Consider the following 6207-nt stretch of genomic DNA (forward strand, 5'->3'; position numbering starts at 1 on the left):
TGGAATAAATCTTGCTGAAGACAATACCAGTAAACCTGAATACATAAAATATAAAATAGAACCAAAACAAAACACACAGAGAAGAAAAAATTGCAAATTCATAAACTGAACTGTCAGACTTCGAAAAAGTAATCAACATGCAATTGGAACTTCAACAGGAAGAGATGAGAATAGGAAAAATATTTAAAGAAATAGCTGAAAGATTTCCAGATTTGATGAAACAGACTTGATGAAAACTATAAACTTACATATTGAAGAGCAGAACAAAACACAAGCAAATAGAAAAAGAAGGAACAAGGGCAAGGTATATTATCATGAAATCGCTCAAAGTCAATGACAAAGAGGAGAATCTTTAAAGTAGCCAGAAAGAGAGAGAGAGAAACACCTCACGGAGGATCAAAGATCAGTGTAATAGCAAATTTCTAGCTGTAAGAAATACGAGCAAGCAGACAATGAATTCACATCTCTAAAATATGGAGACTGAAAACTGTCAACGTAAAGTTCTATATCCTTTAAAGAAAAACTTTCAAAGATGAAGGTGAAATGAAGATTTTTAAAAAAAAATATTTTTGCTATGGGGCACATGTGCTTGACAGAGAGACAGAGACAAAAAGAGAGAAAGTGAGAGATCACCCCCTAGGGGGGATGGCCACGCTGCAGTCCCTTCTCCTCCGTTCTCTTCTTGGGATTTTGGGCATGCATGCACACATACCCAGTGCGATTTTCAAGCCACTGGGTTTGGGACTTGAACTGCAGTCTGTTATGTGGGAGTCTGGTGCCTTAACCAGTATGCTACCTGCTGGGTCCCAAAATAAGGACTTTTTATGACCTGCAAAAGCTAAAAGAATTAACCACCAGCAGACTTGTAAGAAATGGTGATTTTTTAAGGAAGTCGATTCATCGAGAGACAATTACATTTTAAATATTTATGCACCTAGTAAGAAGAGCTTAAAAATCCTGAAGGCATGGAACAGAGCTGCGAGACAGTGTGTGGAAGGATCCCTAGTAAGCTAGGCACTTCTCATATTAAAAACTTTGTCTACACGAAGCACTTTTAACAGGCTAACAAGTCAAATCACAGACTAGGAGAAAACATTGGCAAGATGTATATCTTATAAAAGACCAGTATCCAAGGCCACCACCGATAAGTAAACGAACAATCCAGTTAAAAGGGGGCAAGAGAGCTGAAGAGTTCACCAAAGGAGACAGGCAGACAGCTCGTAAGTATAGAAAAGATGTCCGCTGTCATTTCTCACTGAGCAAATGCAGGTCCAAACAGCAGTGAGATACCACTGCACGCAATGAAAACAGTGGAGACCAAACAAGTTTAGTCAGGATGTGGAGCACTCAGAATGGGCTTTATTACTGGCAAGAATGCCAATGATACAGCCACTCTGAGAGACAGTTCGGCGGTTTCTCATAACACGAACCGTAGTTGTCGCATCTGATCCACGAGCTGTGCTCCTACAGAGTAAAAATGTATGTCTCCCCCAGCAAACGGGCATGCAAGTGTTTAAAAAAAGAAGTATCCATAATTGACCCAGACCAGAGACAACCTGTTCTTCAACACAGAAATCAGTAAGCAAGCAGACAAGCAGGCTGCAGTGTAAGCGTACAGGGGACCTGCAGGTAGACAGAAGGGAGCTCCAGCCCACAGAGTATGGCCGGAACCTGGGGGTGCACTGTCCCTGCTCGGTCAGTACGAAATGCTTTATGCTTTATTATTCCATGTATATGACACGCTGGAAAGGCAATCCTACAGATTTCAAAACCACATCAGTGGTTTCCAACGGTTTGGGGTGGGAGCAGGGTTGAGAGGTGAGGCGCAGGAATTCAGGTGCAGAAATACTCTGCATGGCCCTGAAGTGGTGGGTAGAGGACGCCAGCCATCCGTCAGAGTCCTGGACTGTGTAGCATGGAGTGACTCTTCATGTGCGCACATTTTTAAAATGTGTTTAGGAGAGCAGGGGGTCCTGGGATGAAGCACAGGTGCGTAAGTCGGCAGATGTATCAGCCCACCTCAGCGAAGGGCGAGGGAAAAGTGGTGCTCTCCTGAGTCGCACGGCGCCTTCAGGACTAGAGGTAGAGGAATTGGCCTACAGAGCCATGGGCTCGTTGACAGAGGTGCTGCCCATGGGGTAAGCACCACGCGTGTGCACTGGGACGCGACAGTTCAGTAAACCCGTGGTAGAGGGAGGGGGCCTCACGGCACACCGTTGGGGCAAGAGGTCACAGACAAGCCACAGGAGAAGGTAGAAACCCCGTCTGTCGTGAGCGAGCGCAGGAGGCAGCAACGTTAACGCACTCAACGTCGTGCAGACGGCTCCTGTAGAGACCTTTGTGCACAGACACGTTAGCACAGCGCTCTGCTTCCTCCTCTCCGAGAGGGCTTACGGTGCTGATTTGGCGGTGATGGCATGCGGGCCTTGGTTTAAAGCACAATTTCTAATAAAAGAAACTGTCTGTACTATCTTGGCAATTTTTCTCTAAATGTAAAACCATTCTAAAATATAATGCATAGGCATGGTCGTTAAGGTTGCCTATGGCTGGTCAAAATTCAAGCCCTGGACCCAGGGGCTTGAAACTCATGCTGGGCATGTGTGTGTGTGTGTGTGTGTGTGTGTGCGCGCGTTCAAAATCCCGAGAGGGGAACGGAGAAGGGATTGTGGTGTGGCCATTCACCCTGGAGGGTGATTTTTCACTTTCTCCGTCTCCATCCCTTTCTGTCTCCCTAGCGAGTACACATAACCTATAGCAAAAAATCTCTCCCCCCCACCAAAGGTATAAAAAGAATAAGAATAAATATTTTTAAGAGATTGGGCTTAGCTTACTCCTTAGTTATTATTGATATTCTTAAGCACACATTTGTTTTACCATCACGAGAATCTCATTCAGAAGACTTAAACCTCCTAAAAGAACTTAGTACCTTAATGAGCAACCCAGGGGTAGATACGGGTTGGTTTTTGTTTGTTTGTTTTTCTTCAAGAGGTTTCTGCTATAGGGCGTGTGTGCTTGCCAGACAGACAGAGAGAGACAGAGAGACAGAAAGTGAGAAATCACCCCCAGGGGAGATGGCCACGCCGCAATCCCTTCTCCTCCATTCTCCTCTCGGGATCTTGGGCACGCACGCACACGCACACGCACCTGGCTTGAGTTTAAGCCACTGGGTCCAGGACTCGAACCGCGGTCGACTACGTGGGAGTCCAGCGACATAGCCATTACGCTAACTGCTGGTCCCCAGATACAGGTTTTTGAGGAGCCCATACTAATATAATTTTAGAGACCCTCATTTTGAAGAGGGAAATACAAACTTAGGTTTGGAGCTGTGGGTCTCACTCGCAAATGAAGGGCCCTGAAACTAACCCACGGGCTGCCCGGCTCTCACCTCTGAATCCACCTGTAAATATTCTTATGTTCGTTTAGTGGTCAGTTCTCAAGGTTAGGGAACTTACCGACTGCCTCTGAGAAATGGGTGTACGCGGAGGAGTGTAGCCCTGGCCTTCTAATAAACAGGCCGTGCAAGAAACAATGAGTTGTCGTCAGCTGAGAAACGAAGCACGGGGACACAGGCTCGTCCAAGCCAGAACTCACCTGTGTAGGTGACCTGAGGACCATCTGCCTGAAACCACGTTCTTGAGGATGGTTTGCCTCCGAAATCTAAGACCTAAAACCTCTAAAAGGATAAAAGCACGTCCCCTGTTTCTGGGAGTGACGCTAAGCTTTCACATCCTGATTAAGCATCTCTGGGTGTCAGCAGGGCTTTGGTAAGGGAAGAAAAAGAAGACGTGCCCAGCTTTGCCAGGGGCCCTCCCTGACGGCCTCACAGGTCTAAACGCGAGCACGGAGTGGGCGTCCCTGCCATCGCCCCGCGGGGGCACGCCTCTAAGAACACACAAGGAATTCGCTGCCCCGAAGCTGAGCACCCGGCGTGTGGGAGCAGGTTGGTTCTGGAGTCCCAGATGCACCTGTTTACGACTAGCGACAACAGAGCCCACACCCACAGCTCGCTTCTTGGAGGGAAGGATTTCTCTTCCAGTTCTGTCGGTTATGGAAGGAGCCATTTACAACCCACTCACCTGTTCTGCTTTGAATGTTCTTCTCTCCAAGCCTGCTGCAAATTCAGGTATTTAAACTGCTGGATAAAATCCACAGCCCTTTTCCCTTCTCTTCGCTACTACAGAGAGACCTGGTTCCCCAGGATATGTCAGTGCAAACCCCACCCCGGCCTGGCCTGAGGGCCCCAGGCCTGTGCCGTGTGGCTTCCCCCACTGTGGCCTGGCCAAGTGTGGCCTGTCAAATGGACCCTGACTCCCTCTGCATGAAGTCAGCCCAGGGGACCTCAGGGCATTACAGGAGGCATCTGCCCAACCTCAGAGCGTGACGTGGGCCAGGTTCCACCACCTCCATCACAGGGAACTAGGGGCCAAGGAGGGGCAGGGGCAGGGAGGGTCTCCTGTCCTAGGAGTCGGATGGTCACCAGATGACGGCAGATTGGTTCTCCTTTCAGATACACCTGATACCTCTGTCTCCAATTTGTCTCCAGGAGAGATGCCTGCTGATCTTTTTATTATGCAATCAACGGATTCCCCCTGAAGCCCCAGCTCTCAGGGTACAACTCACTGGAGAGCCCAGGTGTGCCGAGATGGGGTGCGGAGCTGCACCCTGACCTCACAGAATACCCACGCAGCCCAGGAGGCACCCAGGAGGCTGTGCGCACGCACCTTGGGGAACCTGCGCCAGAGAGGCGGAGCTAGGGAAGGGGGTGTCCACAGTGTCCTCAGGGCGAACGTTCCCAGAGCGCCTCGGGTTGGGTGGGCGTCCACGGCAGTCAGCAGGGAGGGCGTGTTCTGAAAAGTCGACCGGAATTCAGACGTCCTGCCTCCAGGCCAGGGTCCCCGGGTGCACTGGGCTGCTCTGAGCTGTGACATGGTGCTGGCTGTGGTACCCGCAGTGCGTGTCGTAAAGCTCACGTGTTGGAACCTGAGTGTAGACTGAAGGGCTTAGAGGACATTAATCTGGTTGTGGAGTTGAAAGGTGGGCCTTGGAAGAGGTAAGGCTTCAGGGTAGAGCCTCCACAACTGAGTCCCGCCTGACTCCGAGCAGAGGGAAGGATCAGAGCCGCGGGTGGACACCCTCACCAGGTACAGCCGTGGTCCTGGCCATCCGAACCGCGAGCTCGATAAGCCTCTATTTTATCAGTTTCCCAGGCTCGATAATTAGCTACAGGCCAGAGGAGAACACACAGACACCCAACTGGACTCCAGGGGCAGCTCCAGAACCGGGCAGCTGCCGGCTCACAGCCCGGCCTGTGTCCTTCTCTCCTAAGCCCTCCTGTCACAGCCCTCATGCTGATGCGGTTACAAAGTACTCCACGGGGAATTTGCCGTGCTGCCCAACAGAGAGGAGCGTAGGCAGATGAACGGAGGGGTGGTGGGTCATGTTTTAGATCCCCGACATTGTCGCTCGATTCAACGACAGCAGTGATGCTTGAACTTTCATAGTGTCAGAGTCCTCTGAAGCTGAGCCGTGAGAACAGGTAACCAGAGACCCTGACAGACGGCCGAAGCCGTGTTCATATCCACATCTGAGCCTCCGAGCCAAAGGCCGGGCAGCTCTGCAGACTCTCCCTGCGCACAAAGACCCTTCGGCCTGAGGACCCTATATGGAATTTCTGAACTTACTTCTCCTTCTGGTTAAATCCAACAGGGTCCACGAAATAGTTCATTTACTCAATAACTATTTGTTGAATGCTTATTGAATTATTGGGGATTGTATATGCAAATTCCTTTGATGTGCCTTAAAAGGTAAGTTTCCTGCAGTTACAGAAAAAATATATTTAAACATTGGATCTCTTTTTCTTATTATGTGAATGAATCCCAGGACCCAGCATTCTCGAAAACTAGAAGACCTCCATGGACAAGAGTTGTGAGCATTGGGGAGACTGTAAGCCACTCCTCAGATAAGGTTTCTCATGAGAACGCAGAAGCATGCAGCTCAAAAGCATGTCTTCTCAAACTCCCGGGACATAGAACGCAAAGCAATGCATAGCTAGGCACGGGGTGACCCTCGCACAACGCAGGCAGAAAGTGCACTCACACACAGACTTTGTTCTTTTCTTGCTTTTTTATCAAATTAATCCCTTTTTATTTCTTTTTGGTAAATAATTATTTAATTTCATTGTTATTTGCTACAGGGCTCATGAGCTCA

Source organism: Tupaia chinensis, unplaced genomic scaffold (genome assembly GCF_000334495.1).
Source record: "Tupaia chinensis unplaced genomic scaffold, TupChi_1.0 Scaffold143811_1, whole genome shotgun sequence".
Lineage (NCBI taxonomy): Eukaryota > Metazoa > Chordata > Mammalia > Scandentia > Tupaiidae > Tupaia > Tupaia belangeri.